A 13,488-nucleotide genomic window follows, 5' to 3' on the forward strand; every position below is an offset into this window, starting at 1 on the left:
ATTACCCACCTCATATATTATTGAGAGGATTAAATGTAAAAATAGTGGGAGTAGATTACTAACTTGACTGTAATACTTTGCAACTTTCCTGTACATCTAAACACATTTCTTTTTTTTTTTTTTTTTTTTTTTTTTTTTTTTTTTTTAATTTTTTATTGGATTATAGGTTTTGGGGTACATGAGCAGAGCATGCAAGACAGTTGCGTAGGTACACATATGGCAGTGTGCTTTGCTTTTCTTCTCCCCTTCACCCACATTTGGCATTTCTCCCCAGGCTATCCCTCCCCACCTCCCCCTCCCACTGGCCCTCCCCTTTTCCCCCCAATAGACCCCAGTGTTTAGTACTCCCCTTTCTGTGTCCATGTAAACACATTTCTTTAAAAAATATTTAAGAATAGTTAAAAAAAAAAAGAACAATATCTTGCTCACCATAGTCCTAAATTAATATTCATTATAATGATCGTTATTCACAGTTTTGTATGCATGGCCTGGTTCTCCAGTTAATACAGGCAATTTTGCATAAGGGTTAAGAACATATTTTCTCCAACTAAACTTCTTGAGTTAAAATTCTAACTTGGCTACCAACTAGCTGCATGAGCTTGGTAAAGATTCTTAGCCGCTCAGTATTTCATTTTCCCCATTTGCCAAATGTGGATGATAGCAATAGGATCTATATCCTAGTATTATCACAAGGATCAAATCGATTTGTATTTGGCATATAGTAAAATTTCAGTAGTGTTAGCAGTTATGATTATTATTGTTGCTGATGCTACAGGAAATGTAGATCAATATTTGTCTCTGAACTTTATAAAATATAATGACAACACATTGTGGAATTTACAAGACAGTTTTGATATTTAACAAAAACTGCCCTATTATCCCCTCAAATACCTTGCCAGCTGTCATTATTTTATAGTCAAAAGATTAGATGCTATATTTCTATTTATTGCTCACTAGGAAATAGAGATCTCTTTATAGTCATGCTGTAATTGGACTGGGCAGTAAAGCTCATTTAGACCCCTCTAAGAAAGAATCCACTGACAAGCCTGCTGGATGGACCTCCTTGGCAGAGAAAAGCAAATTTACCTCTAAAATGAGAAGATAAAGTCATTCAATTCTCCTCAACCTGAGTTTGTGATGTTTCCTACTAAAATTCTCCTAGCTGCAAACACAACTTTAAAAAATTCTCTTGGAACAGGAAATTTACCCAAGTGCTGATAGAAAGAAAGACTTAAATCTCAATTTGGTATCTTTAAGAGAAGACGACTGTCTTTTCATTAGGCCAATGTGAAAATGTAACTCAAGTTCTTTGATTAGTATTTCATCAGACACAGCATACGTCATCTCCATAACAGGCCTCCGTGTGATGTGTCTTTGATCCAGATTTTTTGACAAACATCAAAGCTGCTAACGAATCCCAGTATCTCATGTGAGTTTTGATTGTAAGTTTACTGTGAAAGTAAAAATGTACTTGCACCTGAGAAGATGACAATAAATAAATTAATTAATTAACTTTACCTCTAATTTTGACTGAAGGCAAGTTTCACTAGCACAATTAGATTGCTTGAGTTCTAAAATTGCTTAGAGGATTGTTTGTCCTGAGATACTTCTTAAGGCCAAGAACAATGTTTATTGTGTCCTCTCATACACACTTGGAGCTGTGGAAGGTTACTAATACTTGAAGGTATTTGACCTTTCTCTAGGCCATATGGCACTCTTCATCTACTCTGCTGATCCACATTTAGAAATGTCCTGACCTTCCCATTTTTTTGAGACTAATGTTTGGCAGCAGGTTGTCTATACTCACTTCCCTGGGTCTACAAACAAAGTTATTGGATCTAACTCCATCTAGTTCATGCATACTTTTGCTTTTGTTTTCCATATTTTTCTGAGTACACATTTGGAATAAATGTTAAAACTAGATTTAAAAAGTAAATTCATTCTGCTAACATTCAGTAAGTTTCTTCTACGTGCAAAGCAACTTATATAATGGAAAACAAAAATGTTGGTTATCCAGTGAATCAAGACAATGAAAAAAATCTTGTATAGAAAAGCAGTAATTGGCCTGGAGCAGTGGCTCCCACCTGTAATCCCAGCACTTTGGGAGGCCAAGATGGGTGGATCACCTGAAGTCAGGAGTTCAAGACCAGGCTGGCCAACATGACGAAACCCTGTTTCTGCTGAAAATACAAAAAATTACTCAGGCATTACCATGCCTTTAATCCCAGCTATTTGGGAGGCCGAGGAAGAAAAGTATTGAACCCAGGAGGCAGAGGTTGCAGTAAGCAGAGATCATGCAATTGCCTGGGCAAAAAAATCAAAACTCAAAAAAAAAAAAAAGGGGGAAAGGAAAAGGAAAAGAGGGAGGGAGGAAGGAGAGAGGAAGGAAGGAAGCAAGCAAGCAAGTAGGGAGGAAATGAGGCAGGGAGGGCAGACTCTAATTATTTGCACCCCTAACATGGGTTGTTAAAAAATGGTTGCCTAAGGATGGAAGAGGCTCAGAGAACTTGTATAAGCTATTTAACTTGAAATTCTGTTTCCATCACTTATTAGTTGTATGGCCTTGAAAAAAGTTACTGAATTAATATCTCTCATCCCCTGCTTCACTGCCTTAAATCTACAGTGTTATCTCCAGATTTATTCATAATTTTATTTATGAATCTAGCTCATAGGTTTACTGTAAGAATTGATTACAATAATTCAAAAAAAGCACTTAGCCTACATTATTAGTATTGGTGCTATTTTTATTTGACCAAAAACAAAGCAGATCCCATTTTTCTGAACTAATAATGAACATAGACCAACCATATAACCTCACTGTTTTTAGCTGTCTCTTCAGTCTGATGGGCTAAGGATATTTATCAATTCTCTGTCTCTCAATTTATGTTTCTCACCCTTATAATAACATTGGGATTTTGAAAAATCTGACATGTATCTTAAATGAAAAGCACTGTTTGCATAGTTTCCCCAGGAAGGAAATCCAGCAAATTAACTAAATTCATGTCACTGAGTAGCCTAGGCCATGTGCTTGTCAAACCATCCCTGGTGACTTAAGAGACAGAGGGGCAAGATCATTACTTAGCTGAACTTGGAACGTGTTTTTCATTGACCTGCTCATTACATTTGATTAGCAAACAAGCACTATGTTTCCTCATTATTAACGGTCGACTAAGAAAATGTGGTACCTGTGAAAGCTTTCTTTTATTATATATTCTTAACTTCATGTAGAGACTGATGAGAAGGAAAGCAGGCAATAATACACAGTAATAGTCTACCCAGGCTATGAACTTTAACACATACGAGTTCTCATTTAGTTTTCATTAAATTTGAATTAAGTCAAGACTTTGTATTTACAGAAACCACATTTCAGATTATCCAAAATATTCTTGATTTCAAATATTTTGACCCATTATCCCTTTGAGGTTATTCATATTTTTCAGACACCAGAACTGATTTTTGATTCATAAAATATGAGAACTCTATTTCCAGACACCCTAATACATATAGAGAAAAAGCCTGTTCTGTTTCATCTATACCCTTGAACACCAGTAATTTTCATTCACTGCTGTTCCAGTTGATGTCAAACAAACCCCACAAAGACTGAAGTTTTAAAGTCTGATCAAGCATGGATATAGCAATGGAGAGGAGAACTTTGTTGCTGTGACCTTTGAAATAGATTAAATGTATTTTCCAAAAGCTTTCTAAAGTATCTAGTGGAGAGAAAATAAAAAAGATGCAAGCTCTAAGCAAGGGCTTCTATGAAATGCCCATTTTTTCGGTTCTTTTCTTATGAACTGACTGGGGGTGAGAAGGTGACTCTTTGAATGTGTATCCGGGTTTCAAAGCCTCTATCTTCTCTGGACTCAAGGCCACTGATAACACCAAAGGAGCCAATCGGATGTAGCACTTATTAGAGTTGTTAACCTCCGGCTGAGTCATCAGAGAGCTGTTTCTTTAAGCCACCTAAAAAGATAGCTGGTCATTTTCTGAGACGGTGGGGAACCTGGCCAAAACCCTGGCCGTAACTGCATTCTGAGTGCACTGACTCCAAAGGCCGTGGTTCATCAAACACTAAACCAATGAAAACCATTACTTACAGCTGAGAGGATGTATTTGCTCTTAAAGGACAGAGAGTTGCTGTCATTTGAACAGACATAGTATGCGAAGTTACACACTATTTGGATATAGAAGGGCACAAAAATGTCCTTATATTCTGAAAAGTTATTTTTGCCACTCCAATTAGGCCTCTGACCCATTAGCCCTTGACATCAGAGAATCTCTAATGCTCGTATCTGTTCCAAACTGCACTAGTCACTCACAGAAAAATCAAGCTGTTCAATTTCATCAACTTTTCTTTTCTCATTTTTGGGAAACAGTAGGGAAAAAAGACCAGATCTGGAATAACAAGACATATGTTTCTGAACATGTTAGAGCATATTTTAATATCTTCAAAAGTGGGACATCATTTGCCTAAGAAATTTTCTAAAAATGGAATAAAAAGCTTAGTGTTCAGGGAAGTTCTGCTTGATAAAAAATAAGGAGTTAAGACATTTTTTATATACATTGTTATTGTGTATTAAAGTATTTTTAAATGATTCACACACTAAGGAAATTTAAAAAGGAATCAGTGAAAATTATTAAAGTTTAATCAAGCTATTATTTCCTTTTCTTCATAATCTAGGATGAGACTAATTTTCTTATATTTGCAGTTGGAGCAAAGAAGAAAGTAAGAATTCATGTTACTTGGAGAAAGTTATTTGTGGAATACACAAAGAGGGAAACTTGAAGAAGAACTGGTTAGAATTTCTATGCATGCCACTAACTAAACTTGCCAGAATTTCTATGCATGCCACTAACTAAGTAAATTAACTTGTTTTTTTTTAAAGATTCTGTTTGTTTTGTTTTACTGAGTCTATAGCTCCCAGATTATTGCACTTAGTAATTATTGTTATTGTGGCCCACATACCATCCCTGCTGTTGCAGCTGGTGAATTTACCAATATCCCAGGCTATTTAGCAGTCTGTTTTTAATCTGTTGAAATGGAAAGAGCCTTACTCAACTAGTAACTAAGTTTTCATTTCATGTACTATTGGTCTTGGTCCTATTCTAACCTTGATTTTGAGTTCCCAAAATTGGGCTCCTGTTTTCTTTTCCTATACCTGAGCTATGACTTGCTGCCTTAAATAGATCACTTGTTTTTCTACTGTAGGACCCAGCTCTGCTTTTACCAAAATAATGAGTTAAGTAACATGAAAAAACAGATACACCTCTGTCCTAACCACTTCATACCTGTGAATGTGACCTTACTTGGAATTAGTGTCCCTGTAGATGTAATTAAGGATCCTGAGATGAGATCATCTCAGGATGATTTAGAGTGGGCCCTAATCTAATAACCGGTGTCCTTAAAAGAAAAGGGAGAGGGATGTTTGAAACACTCAGAGATAAAGGAAAAAAAGGTCATGTGAAGACAGAGACAAAATTGGAGGGATACATCTATATGCTAAGGCATGCCAAGAACTGCCAGCAGCCACCAGAAGCTAGGAGAGAGTCATAGAGCAGAGGAGCAGAACCTCCGGGAGGAACCAGCCCTGCTGGCACCTTGACTTTAGACGTCAGGCCTCCATGACTCTGAGAAAATAAATTTCTGTTGTTTTAAACCACCAAGTTTGTTGTAATGTGTTATGGCAGCCCTAGGAAACTAATATAACCAATCACCCGAGGACTGAAGTCCACCCATGAAATCTTCGCTGACTTGGTGCCCTATGGCAGGAACTACCTGGTATCAATCACAATGTACATGTACCCTTTTTTTATTTTCTGCTCATACACCTGGCTTGCCTCTCTCTACTATACCCGGCTACAAACCCATTCTGGGTCTTACTGGCATCAACAACTCATCTATCTGGGCATATCCACTGGGCATGATGTTCTGCCAGACAGCCCAGATTTATACTGAGCCTGAGGCCCAATGGCTCAGTACCACTGAAAGGATAGTTCTGCTTCAAGGAAAACAAATAAACAAACCAAAACCCCAACCTAAAATAAAGGTTAAAATAAAGAAATGAAGAATATAGGGGGCCGGGCGTGGTGGCTCACACCTGTAATCTCAGCATTTTGGGAGGCCGAGGCTGGTGGATCACAAGGTCAAGAGATCGAGACCAGCCTGGTCAACATGGTTAAACCCCGTCTCTACTAAAAATACAAAAAATTAGCTGGGCACAGTGGCACGTGCCTGTAATCCCAGCTACTCAGGAGGCTGAGGCAGGAGAACTGCCTGAACCCAGGAGGCGGAGGTTGCGGTGAGCTGAGATCGCACCATTGCACTCCAGCCTGGGTAACAAGAGTGAAACTCCGTCTCAAAAAAAATAAATAAATAAAAAAGAAATGAAGAATATAATTGACTAAAATAAAGAATATAATTGACTTACCTTGTGTCATTTGTCCATCCCCAGTCTGACCACTCATGGCCAGGAGGATGAAGCCAAATGAATCACTGCTTATTCAGCAGTATCTGTGAGAACAGACATTTTGGAAGTGTGTGGGAGGAAAAGGAATTATTAGCAGAGGAAATAAATAGCATCTCTAGTATATCCAACCTTGTAGGTGGAAGCTGAGTGACTCATCTTTTCAATGACCAAGTCATCATTAGGAAAATTATATCTGCATAGTCCTGAAATACGTCACATTTGTTTGGTGTGAAATGACAGCTGCCCATTCGTAATGTCTCCTGCTGTCATGAAGTTTACACTCTAGCAAGAATGACAGTCATTAAATATGTAATTACACATTTAATTTCAGAAGGGGAAGTTTAAGGTATGATGGAGGTATGTAACAACAGAGAGCTAACTTAGAGAGATCAAAATGTGACAAAGATGGGGCAGTGGGGGAGGGGAGGAAGAATATAATATGCTTGACAAACAAAAAGAAGACCAGCATTACCATAGTAGTTGGGCTAAATTAGCCTTACACAACAGTTACTCTAGACCTGTCCTAATAAAGTTCAAATAAACCGGAAAAGAATCAAATGGGACCACAAATAAACTAACCACCTAACAGAACAAAACAAAGTTGAAAAGGAAGGCAACAAAGTCCAGACACTCAACAAGGTAAAATTCACAATGTACAGCGTTCAATGAAAAAGTACAAATATGTTGGAAAGTATGACACATAACCAGGAGAAAAATCAGTCCATAGAAACAGGCTAGAAAATAATAAAGATAATGGAATTGGAAGATAAGGGTGTTAAAACAGCTATTAGAAATATGTTCAAGGATTAAAAAAACATGAACAGAGTGAGAAAGGAAATGGAGAATATTTTTAGATGAACCAAATGGAACATCTAGAGAAATAAAAAGTTTAGTGGATAAAAGAAGACTTGTTTGGCAGAACCACAGAGCACACAGGAAAAACTGGAATAGGATGTGGCTGGAGAGTTATGCAGACAACTTCCGGAAAAACTTGGAAGCCATGGTACAATTTGGAACTTTACCCTAAGGGATTGGGAAAGTCATGCATATGAAGCAAAAAAGGGACCATAATTGTGGTGAGCTGAAAATATAGCTCTTCCTAATTTAGCTTTTCACCAGACTAGACAGAAAAGAAAATGGAGCTCTTTCTGCTTCATATTAGTAAATCAATGAACTAGCTCTGTGTGAGAAACTGGAGCTCTTAAGTAGTTCACTGACACCTCACACTTACACAGCATCCTGAAGTAGGGAAGGAGGCACTCTCATAGCTCTCATCTAATGGTTATTGAGTGTCTGATATACGCCAAGCTTTCTTCTTGAACTCGAACAGAGTTTTGAACAAAAATGTCTGAGAACCTATCCTCATGGGAGTTTATCGTCATAACAGAGAAGAGGATGTTCACAGCCATTTTCTTGGTAAGAACTGGCTCAAAAAAGAACAGAAGTTTTAGTCTGGGATACAACAGATTTAGAGCATGTGAAGTGATGCAGCACCATTTACTTTGTTGAATATTTAGAAAACTGGTTGTACTTAGGTGAAATTTTAAACTTTTAAAATTGTGTTATCTTCTGAACTTGATAAGTCATGTCTAAGTCACCAGTTAAATAATTCAATTTTTTAAATGAACAAAAGATCAGATGAATTTTACTTTTATTCAAGCCAATTAAATTTAACCCAAACAAATGAAGTGTCACTCTCAATGGATTGTTCCTTTGCTTTAGGCTTTTAGCTAATGGTCTCTTTTGTTTGAAGGTATTGATTTTGATGATATTAAAGGACTGACATTATACTTTCAGTAACTCATGGTGAGGGTAGGGAATAGCAGTTAGATATCTATTTCACTTTTGATTTCTTGAATAAGATAAATTAACATTAGGTACAGGTTTATGAGATTTTGTTTTACAAGAAAAAAACTTGTTTGTGAATCTTTGGTTTTTAAAAACATCTTTGTTTAGAGTCTAATCTGGTTAATCTCAATAAAGAGTTCATGCAGTTATCAAAATTACTTAAGTTCTCTCTAAAGTGTTCAAGTTCGTGACAGAATCTTGGAAGGCTAAGACTTAACCAACTCTTAATTATTCAGGCTAATGGTGGCCTGCAGTGTGTGAAATGTGATGAGCCTCTGAGTCCAAGATCAATGTCATCAGGCTGGATGTTGAGAGCCCAATGTCGTGACTAAGAACATCCCTGGGATGAAGACAGGAGCTGAGGCTCCGTTAATCATCATGAGTGAATCCATTTCTTATTCCTTAGGCAGACACTGGGAACTGCTGTGTTGGTAAAGAAAGAATAATCTTTGAAATAAAGCTCATGGCTTAAGCCCCCTTTTCTTAGAAAACTCCAAAGTTCCTATATTTTTGCTACAGATTTACCTACCAGGGAACCTTAAAATATTTGAGAATTGAAACAGACCAGGAAGCAAGCTCATCAACTCAAGAGCTGATGACCTATGAACTATCAAGGCATAAACTAATATGAATGATTGCTCTGTTTAATGCTTATTTACTCCAATATTGCTGCCTAATCTGACTAGAGTATGGCAGGATAAATATCTAGAAATGCATAAAGCTCTAGAGCTTGATTAATAAATACGTAAATTAATTTATCATCTTAAATTTCAAACAATGGCTGCAATTTATTCCACAGAAAATTACTGAATCTCTCAATATGCCAGGCATCATGTTATGCACTAAAGTTCTAGGGTACTCTCTTCAGGGGCTTCACAGTTAATGAAGAGAAAACCAAGTACACTGAAAACTACAAAGCAACAGTGTGTCGTTGATAGAAGTAATTAAGGGCATTATGGGAGCACATGAATAATATCTGACTCAAAATAAAATGATACCTGAGCTGCAATTTGAAAGATAAGTAGTATGTAAAGTAAAGTATTCCTGGCAAAGGAAAAGCATATATAAAAGCACAGGGGCCTGTGAATTAATGATACATATATTGATGTATAAATGGTCCAGCTTCAGAGGATGAACGGCCCAAAGGAAAAGAAGTATGAGTTTAGGCTAGAGATGGAAAGACAAGACCTAAATGATATTCTATGTACAGAATGATGGTATTTTAAGCAGCTTTTAAAAATCCCATAGCCAAAGTCCCTGGTACCTTTTTAATTCAGAATGAGAGATGAAAATACTTGTGCAGAAAAGAGAAAGGCTGAGATAATACCTAATTCACCAAAAAGGTATATTGTTAAAAGCATAGGTGAAAGAATCCACATCCTGTCTTTGAAATGCTCCACATATTCCACCAAACAAACTAAGAGAGGGCAGGTGAACTGGTGATATTATCACGGAATTACCTAAAGCCTTAATAGTCAACGTTTTTCCACAAACCAAAAGCATATGTCATCTGGAAGCTTATTAGAAATGCAGAATCTCAAGCCACAATGCAGACCTGCCTCATCAGAATTTGCACTTTAACAAGATCCCAGGTAATCCTTGTGCACATCAAAATTGCTAAAGCACTAATCTACACAGAGCTCTTAATCCTGGATATACATTAGAAACACTTGGAAAGACTTCAAAACTACCCAGGCCAGGTATCCCCCTTTGAAGAGCACAGTTTACCATTAAATCAAATATATTACCATGTTTTTTCACTTGTATAACTAAGAAGAGAATATTTCCAGCCATCAGACAGAAAAAGAATAATAAATAGATGCTATTGCAGGGGCAAAATGAGGAGTCTGATTTTAATGTTAACGTATGCCTGTGGGACCTACAAAAAGCTATGGTAAATGAATGAGTGCACTGACATAAGGATGAGTGAATGAGATAGTTATGTGAAGTTTTTCAGTAATCAACTAGTTATATGAATCTGTGATCTGAGAGAAGTCTAGGACAAAGACATAAAACTATGTAGAAATGTTGGAGTCATCAAGTGCAGAGGTTAATCACTGAAAGAATTAGAATAGATAAAAATGTGAATAAAGTGAGAAAAGTAAAGGTCAGGAATAGACTCCCTCGTGCCACAAATTTAAGAGTATGCCAAGTTGAGCTCAATAATGAGATTACACTAGAGCATCCAGGTAAAAAGATAAGAAATCAAGAGATAAGATCACCACATATACCAAGGAAAAAGAAAGTTTCAAATGGACATATGAGTAGTGTCAACAACTGTAGCACCATCAGAAGTACAAGCCTTCAACAGTATCCTTTTGGCATGGCCACCTAAAAGTTCATGTATAACCTTGCCAAGAAGATCGATGGAACGACAGGCAGATGGTAATTCACTGAGGAGTTAATGGAAAATGAGGCAATAGAAATAGTTAATTTCAATTTCTCTTTCAAAAAGCTTGGCAGGAAAGAGGAAATTTAAAATATGGTAATAACTGGAAGAAAGCATAGAATTTAAAACCCTAAGCTGCACTTAGAAAGTCCACAAACTTGTCAGAAGTTTGAGTGCTGGATCCACTAATTGCAGTGTTTCTGTGTAAACAGATATTTCTCATAAGCATATGTATTTTTCCATTATAAACCTTTATGTTTTTAGTGTATTGTTGGGGAATAAAATTGCCTATTCAAGCATATTAGACATAGGTTCTGCACAGCTATAATAAAGTTCCACATAAGAGATTATTGCCATAATATGATCCCATGGTTTTGAGTTTCTTTTAAATTGGTTGGCCAATTAAGTATTTAGATGAACAGAAACATGACACTCAGATGGTACTTTATCACTCCACATAAATACTATGGTTTGGTCATAATGCTTTATGACTTACAGCTGTAGGACTTGGAAAACTATTATTTTGGTGCAAACTAGTTTATTACAGTGGGAAAGACAAAGAAAGTGAGAAGCAATAGGAAACTGAACATGAAATTAGGGATTCTAAATTTTTAGTTCTAATTAATGAGATAGATTTGCATATTTTGATTTTTGTTAATTAGATTTACATCAGTATCCTGATTTTAAATGGTGCAGGAATCTAATACAGTAGGGAGAAAAGGCATTATCATTAAACTTCCATGAACTTAGAAACTGAAGGGAAGGATGACAAGGCTCACAACACAAGTGACAATGTAAAAAACACTAAAAAGTCATTCCTTTCTTTTAAAATAGAACCAAACATACATGCCCTTTCAAATTCTCAAAATTGATTTAATGAGATAATGTACATCAATGCACTATAAACTTATTATCTGAATTTAATTTCCAGCATTATTGAGTCATGTTTTCAGCACCAAAATCAGCACCTAAAACCAAAAAAAAGTACTCTGGAAATTAAACAGAAAGGCTGTATCTCTGAAGCAGGCACTCTGTGATAATTTGTAATGGTGCCCATTGCAAAGGATCATAGATTTGTCATAATCATTTGCTAATTTTCCCTCAATAGTCTAGTATATACAGTTTGTATACATTTCAATGTACATAATCTCAAGGTAATTGCTTTGGTAAACTCTCTTCCTAGATTAGGTTGGTTGGAACAATCTTGCCTAAAAAGGACTTTTTACTTTCTGAATGGATCAGACCTCTACCTGCATACACAATCAGGACAATTTTTGGATAGTTGTTTTGAAATAATGGAGCTTCAATGAATTGTGTCCAGATCCAAGTTTAGACCTTGCCCTCCAATATTATACCAGCTTCTCCCTTTCTGGGATGGAGATATTCACACTTACCCACACACAGAAAAAAGGAGTTATTGAAATACTACTGTGTCACCCCTTTGTCTGAGAGCCAGAAGGCTGAGGCCACTTACATTGCATCAGCCTCCTGGAGCCCTGAACTAGTTCTAGAAGATTTGGCTTCTTGGGTGTAATAACTGCGAGCCATTACCAAAATTATCACACAGTCTTTCCTGCCTCAGGCCGTATCCTCACTGACCACCTTAAAAATGACACCTGAGTATAATTTAGAATCTAAAGGTGAACTAATTCTACCAGGTCTCACCTGTTATCAAAAATTCCTTCCCTCTATGCTCTGCTTCCTCTTCCTGTTTTACTATTCCTCTTCTTCCCAAACTTATCAAAATGTGCCACATAGAAACCTCAAGCCAAATAAATTCCACATGTGTGTATGTGCATGTGCGTGTGTGTGTGTGTGACTGAGAGAGGGAGGGTGTCTGTGTGTAACAGTGTCTAAGGACTTGAGCTTTAGAGTCAGAACTAGATTTAAATCCAGGTTTTTTTACTTACTAATGCTGTGATCTTGAGCTTGTTACTTAACTTCTCTGAATCTGTTTTCTCATCTGAAAAAGATAGTAGTGTTTACTTTTTGCTTTTTATCTTTGGGGGTGGTTAAATGATGCAGTACATATATATCATATAGCACTGTGCCAGCACATAAGTTATTTTTACTATTCCACCTCCTTTTTAGAAAAAACCTACACATTTCATAATGATCTCCTTGAAGTGATAGGATAGATAGGCCTTCTTCCATGCCTGCTTACCATAAAGGAGGGAGTACAGTGGTGGGTTAGGAGACCCTTCTCTGTCCTTTCATAAATCCCAGTACAAACTTCTTAGTACTTAGCACTTAGAGTGAAATAATTGGTTTGCCTACTGTCTTTTTAGTAAGCCATAAACATCATAAACAAGCTGGATCAACCAAAGTACCTAGAACAGTGTCAAGCATATAATAGAGACTCAGTAAGTACACTAAACTGGATTGAACTGAACTCACTTTAAAGGTGGGAGATTTTTGATGTGCTCAGGAAATAACGAATGCCCATTTTCGCTAAAATTTAAGAGTACTCGAAGGCTGTCAAGGTGACTAGGGTCAAATCAGTGGCCTCCTTGAAAATACTCTGACCACAAACATACAAATACTATTTGTCCATATTCAATGTCATGTTACTCAGACAACAAAAGTTTCTTAGAATTCCATCCTCTTCCTGATAAGACAACATTCTAGTAGATAGACTCACTCTCTGTGAGGTATAATTATTCTCAATGGTCCCTTTTCTATTGCTTAGATTTGGTCAAATTTCCTGTCTTTGTTAGAACTTCAGAGAGCAATTCTCCAGGCAGTTTCCTTTTCCCAAGGAAACTACAGGCTCAAGGCAGTGGG

The 13,488-nt window shown here is 36.8% G+C and overlaps 1 protein-coding gene across 7 annotated transcripts in view; it reads right to left on the minus strand.

The window, feature by feature from the left end:
* LOC118146324 (uncharacterized) overlaps positions 1 to 13,488 on the minus strand; it is a 531,773-nt gene that overhangs the window by 329,790 nt on the left and 188,495 nt on the right. For 4 of the 7 annotated variants that reach the window (XR_013524396.1, XR_008475524.2, XR_013524392.1 and 1 more), the window contains one exon: positions 12,615 to 12,667. The exons of the other annotated variants lie outside the window; for them this stretch is intronic. The gene's annotated coding sequence lies outside the window, so the exon portion shown is untranslated. The remainder of the gene's footprint in view (positions 1 to 12,614; positions 12,668 to 13,488) is intronic. 7 annotated transcript variants of the gene reach the window in all.

Source organism: Callithrix jacchus, chromosome 12 (genome assembly GCF_049354715.1).
Source record: "Callithrix jacchus isolate 240 chromosome 12, calJac240_pri, whole genome shotgun sequence".
In the NCBI taxonomy this organism is placed as follows: Eukaryota; Metazoa; Chordata; class Mammalia; order Primates; family Cebidae; genus Callithrix; species Callithrix jacchus.